Source organism: Marmota marmota, unplaced genomic scaffold, assembly GCF_001458135.2.
Source record: "Marmota marmota marmota unplaced genomic scaffold, marMar, whole genome shotgun sequence".
Classification (NCBI taxonomy): domain Eukaryota; kingdom Metazoa; phylum Chordata; class Mammalia; order Rodentia; family Sciuridae; genus Marmota; species Marmota marmota.
Window position 1 is genome coordinate 40,874,140 of NW_026000174.1, and position 6,411 is coordinate 40,880,550.

General features: G+C 34.0%; 1 pseudogene; it reads left to right on the plus strand.

Annotated features, from left to right (window-relative positions):
• Positions 1-551: 551 nt before the first annotated feature.
• Positions 552-2,138, plus strand: LOC125612034 (annotated as a pseudogene).
• The last annotated feature ends 4,273 nt before the right edge of the window (positions 2,139-6,411 follow it).

A 6,411-nucleotide genomic window follows, 5' to 3' on the forward strand; every position in this document is an offset into this window, starting at 1 on the left:
AAAAAAAAAAAAAAAAAAAGAAAAAGGTTTTGCCTGTTGTTCATACATTTCAATTGTTTAAAAAAGAAACAGAATCAATTCAGTTTAAGATATGAGGGAACTAATATGTCAAGTTTGAAAACAAATCCAAAAGTAATCAAAATGATTAGCTAAAAATTGGCTAGATATAAAATAATAAGATAAACTAAGAATCTTAAAGAATAAAGTTTATGAATTTATAAATTTAATAAATTGAATATTGCTCTTAAAAATAGTAACCAAAAGTAGGTTTTTTTAAATGTAAAAATATCACCTCTATGGAAATCACATTGATATCTTCCATTCAACAGAATAATACAGTGTCTCTAATCTTCTCTCATTAATGCATGTATATTTTACCTCCCTTATGCTGGCCCATATTGCAATTTTCAGAGCCAAATCCTTGTGCACAGCACAGTATACATAAATGCAACCATTATTTATGACCTCATCCCTTTTCTCATAAAAAAAAAATTTATATCAATCTCAATTTACAATTGCAATGGGTACAGGAAAAAAAATTACTTCCACCCTTTTCTTCTCTACCCAGATTCAGAGCAACCACCATTACCTGATCACAAGACACTTCCCTGTAGATCCTATTATCTCAGAATCATTCTCAAAATAACCTTTTAGGTAACTGCCCCAAAGTTATCAAAACTGACACACAAAATGAAATCTGTTTATCACCTCTAGTCCTCAATCCTGAGTTGTATTGTGAGCTAGAAAATTAAAAAATAAGCCCTTTTCTGTTGCAAAAGTCCAGAGAACAGGACAGTGTTTTCCCAGAGGGCATTAAATATTAACTCCTCCACGTGAGATTTCACTCCAAATGATCCTATATCTAAAGGGTTAAAGTAGTCCATGGCATCCTTTCCAGACTGTAATTAAATGAAATCATCTTCAGGACCTAGCATTCCCTAAATGGTCCTTTGAGAAATATAGCATAAAAGCTCTACCCTCAATGGCATATTATGGTTTCTTAATCTAACATCTGGATGCATTACTAGCAATTCTTTCAATATAATAGTGAGAAAACTGAGGTTTACTAAAGGTCCACTACATACTTACATGAGGTGCTAATTGACAGAATTATTTAAATTACAGAACATATGGTCCAAAAGCTAATTCATGAATGGGTTTTATTCTCAAGATAGCCCCACCAACCACTGGGCTCCTAGAATATTTAGCTAATTCTGCACAGGTATGTCAAATTCTAGACACTATCATATTTTCAATACCTTTTCTCGGTCTTCAGAAACCACACACACACATGCAACTTTGTCCATTTCCAGATAGTTTTTAAAAAAACTCATTTCTTTGTTTCATAATCTCTTTTTATCTCATGGGCGATGTACAGGTCATACAAATATGAACCAGGAGAACCAAAGCTAACATCATATTCGATGAAAACCTGAAAGTGTGTCCTCTAAGATCAGGAATAAGGTCAAGATGCCTATTCTTGCCACTTGTAATCAGCATAGTATTGGAAGTATTAAAGCAATTACTCAAAAATAAGAAATAACAAACATTCATCTTCATCACATCTACTACAAGAATGAAGACCATTCTCAGCTATCCTGACATTTCAGAAAATGTTGATATCACTCTAAAGGGAAGCACAGTTTATCGTGAAGGGCCCCAAGGTTGGGGGAGGGCTTCCAATTACATCCAAGTAGAACTCATCTCCTCAGAAAGAAAAAGAGATTCCTGTTTGACAAATGGAGGGAAAATAGAAAGGAAATGGGTTGGCATGACGTGTAGTCATGCACAAAATGTGGTCAAGTGTGCTCCATGGAGCTTCCATTGCTGTAGGAGGTCTGCGTGTGCTCACTTTCCCATTAACCTTGCTGTTCAGTAGAATGGGTCTCTTGATGAAATTGGAGATTTCTTGGGTGTAAACTACATATACAGGATTTGGATGAGGATGAAGTGCTGCTTGTTCAGTGTCTCAAGGTCGAAAAGGCAAATGAATCCTTAAAGGAATTATTTGTGATCTTGTTTCAAATTCAACTATTTTAATTCATCAAGCTACAACAGTTAAAAACAAGGACCACCAGGAAAAATTTGGATGGTGTCTATGTTTCCAAAAAGGAACAGTTCAGCAGGCTAATGAATAAGATCTAAGAGTTGTCCAGCTGATCATTGCTATAAGACCAAATTTTCATATTTTAATAATGCAATAAAATACCAATGCAATTTGGAGGAGGAATAAAACAGGTATCCAAATCAGAAAGGAAAAGTAAAATTACATGTTTGCAGAGACCTAAAAACTCCAAAAAATCTTTTAGAACTAATAAATTCAGTCAAGTTGTAGGTTGTAAAATCTTTGTTCAGAAGTCATTTTATCTACATACTAACAAAAAATTATCTAAAAAGGAATTTTTTTTAAAAAAAGCCCATTTACAAAACTAAAATACTAATCTATAAATTTAACAAAGGAGATAAAAAGACTTGCACACACACTAAATATTGTGTAACATTGATAAAAAACCATTAAAGAAGATACAGATAAATTGAAAACATCCATGTTCATCCAGGCATGGTGGTGCAAGCCTGTAATTCCAGTGACTGGGAAGGCTGAGGCATGAGGATTTCGAGTTCAAAGCCAGCCTCAGCAAAAGTGAGGTGCTAAACAACTCAGTGAGAACCCTGTCTCTAAATAAAATACAAAATAGGGCTGGGGATGTGGCTCAGTGGTCAGTGCCCCTGAGTTCAATCCCTGGTATCCAAATAAATAAATAAATAAATAAATAAATAAAATATCCATATTTAAATCCTATCAGCATTCCAATCACATGTAACACAGAAATAGGAAAATAGACAATCCTAGCCTGTATAGAAGCACAAAACAATGCATACTAAAAGCACTCTTCCGAAAGAATGAAGCTACAGGCATTACACTTCTGAATTTTAAAATATATTGCAAGTCTACAGTAATTAAGAGGGCTTAGTATCATCATAGAAACATGCGTATAGACCAACAGAGCAGAATGGAAAGCCTCAAAATAAACTTACATATATAAGTCTATTAATTTTCAACAAGGTGCAAAGAATACACAAAAGAGAGTCCCTTTACAATGGTTATGGGAAAAATGAAATATTGACATATTAAAAGAATTTAGACACTTATGCTATACCACATAAAAAAAATAAAACTAAAAATGGGTTAATTTTAAACATAATACCTGAAACTGTAGAACTAAGAACAAATGGTGGAAATATTTTGATGTTGTGCTAAGTAACAATTTCTTCAATATCAAAAGCAAATGTGACAAAAGTACAGACAAACAAATATGACTATATCCAACTAATGCTTCTGCATAGAAAAGAAAATAATCAGCAGAATAAAAAAGTACAATATGGCATGGAAAAATGTATTTGCAAATCATATAGTTGATAAGGGATTAATAGGATTTATATGACTCAATTGCAAAAAAATGTTTCCTAAATGCTCAAATTGATGTTTGTTCAAGGAAGATACATACAAATGGCCAACAGCTTTGTGAAAAGTGACAGCATCACTATTCATCAAGGAAATACAAATCAAACCACAGTGAGCCAGCACCTCACACCTGTTATGATAACTATTATTTTTAAAAAGTGATTATGAGGGTGTGGAGAAATTGGAACACTTCTACATTGTTGGGAATGTAACTGGTGTAGAAATAATGTAAGACATTATAGTATTTGCTCAAAGAGTTAAAATAGAACAACCGTATGATCCAGCAAGCCTACTGCAGTATTATTTGCCACATCTGAGATCTTAATACAGCCTAAATGTCCATCAATGAATAAAGAAAACAGAGGAATATCATTCAGCTTTAAACAAACAAACAAAAAAAAAAAGAATTTCTGTTTTGTGTGACGTGGATAATCCTAGGGGATGTTATTGTAAATGAAATAAGTAAGTCACTGAAGGATATATATATCACAGGATTTCATGTATATGCGGTATCTAAAGTAGTTGAACTCATAGAAATACAGTGATTGATAGGGGTTGAGGAAGCATGAAGTGAAGAGTTGCTATTTGAGAGGTATACAACATACGTATACTATATAAGTAAATCCTATTGTTAACCTACAGTTAACAATAGCTAAAAATAGTATATATTGCCCTTAAAATTTTTAAGAACCAACCTACAAAGAGGAACACCATGCCCTCATGGAGAGGATGGTTTCCTACTCAACGATGTGTGGATTCACAGCCCAACTTCAAGGTAAATACAGGCTCAACACTGCTATGGCCACTAACTAGGAACATGGCCGCTTCCATCTGGAAACAAAAATCAGGACCTATGAAACTGTGACCAAGATCCCTGTGGGTCTGGTTGTACCCGTGGTATCTCTAATATGTGTGCTAATTGACACCATCATGTTGCAAAGGTAACAGGGAGCCTTGCATGGGATTGCCTCTCTCTCTTTTTTTCTCCTGTTAACAGCCAACTTCTTTTGATTACCCTTTCAGTAGTCATACAATTTAATACCTTTATATTCTCACATCCTGCCTCATAAACATCACAGCCTACAGCCTCTCCCTCCTTCTACCATTAAAAACTGAACAATTATGCAAACCTATTGACAGAACTCATGGTTTCTTTTTATAACAACAAAACTGTAAATATCAAAATAGAAACTAGTTGATTTATGGCTGCATATTGATTGCATTGGGTGCTATAAACATTGATTTCCTTCTTAAAGGTGAGGCATTGGTAACCTGCAGGGACACTACAAGACAATTGGTTAGAAGCTACAATATCTCAAATCTGCACTGCAAGAGAGGAAGACAAATAGACAATATGCAAAAACAAGGGAGGAAAGTGCCCCTAACAAACCAAGATACCACAACAATGGAATCCATCAACAGCTCAGTAGATAAAATGTCAGAGAAGCAGTTCGGAATGCAGATACTTAAGATGATCTGGGAATTAAAGAATGACCTTAGTGAGCAAATATAGTCAAAAATTGATCATTCCAACAAAGAGAGCAAATAAAGGCAACCACTGATCACACCAATAGAGATAAGAGAACAAACACAGGTAGCAAAAGATTACTTCAAAGACAGAGATTCTGAAAAAAATAGAAAACAAACACAAATCCTTGAAATGAAGGAAACAATAAACCAAATAAAAAACTCAATAGAAAGCATAACCAACAGACTAGATCACTTAGAAGACAGGACCTCAGACAATGAAGACAAATATACAATCTTGAAAATAAAATTGACTACACAGTGAAGATGGTAAGAAACCATGAACAGAATATTCAAAAATTATGGGATAACATTGAAAGACCAAATCTAAGATTTATCAGGATAGAGGAAAGCTCAGAGATTCAAACCAAAGGAATTCACTACCTCTTCAATGACATAATGTCAGAAAATTTCCCAAGCATGAAGAATGAATTGGAAAATCAAATACAAGAGGCTTATAGGACACCAAATGTACAAAATTACAACAGATCTATACCAAGACACATTATAATAAAAATGCCTAGCATACAGAATAAGGATAGAATTTTAAAGGCTGCAAGAGAGAGGAATCAGATTACATACAGGAGAAGACCAATTTGGATCTCTGCAGATTTTTCAACCCAGACCCTCAAAGCCAGGAGATCCTGGAACAACATATACCAACTCTGACAAAATAAAAACCTTCCATGATAAACAAAGTTAAAAGAATTTATAGAAAGAAAACCTGCACTACAGAACATCCTCAGCAAAATATTCCACTAGGAGAAAATGAAAAACAACAATGAAAATTCGCAAAAGGGAGCAACTACACTAAAAGGAAAAGCCAAAGGAGAACCCAAGTTAAGGTAAAAAAAGCAAAATAACCAGTAATACAAGCCATGTCTCAATAATAACCCTGAATGTCAATGGCTTAAACTCATCAATTCAAAGAATCTCTTTCTTTGAAGTAATCTTTTGCTACCTGTGTTTGTTTTCTTTTCTCTGTTGGTGTAATCAATGATTGCCTGTGTTTGCTCTCTTTGTTGGAGTGATCAATTATTGCCTATATTTGCTCACATAGCAGATTGGATTTTTTTTAAAAAAAAGACCAAATGATATGCTGCCTTCAAGAGACTCATCTCATAGGAAAAGACATCCACAGTCTGAAGGTGAAAGGATGGAAAAAACCGTATCACATGAATTGCGTAAACAAGTAGGATTTTCCATCCTCATATCTGATAAAGTGGACTTTAAAGCAAAGTTAGTAAAAAGGGATAATGAAGGTTATTTTATACTATTTAAGGTAATCTTACATCAATAAGATATAACAATCATAAATATCTATGACCCAAACAATGGGCATCCATTTATATCAAACAAACCCTTCTCAACTTCAATAATCAAATAGACCATAACACAATAATACTGACTTTAACACACCT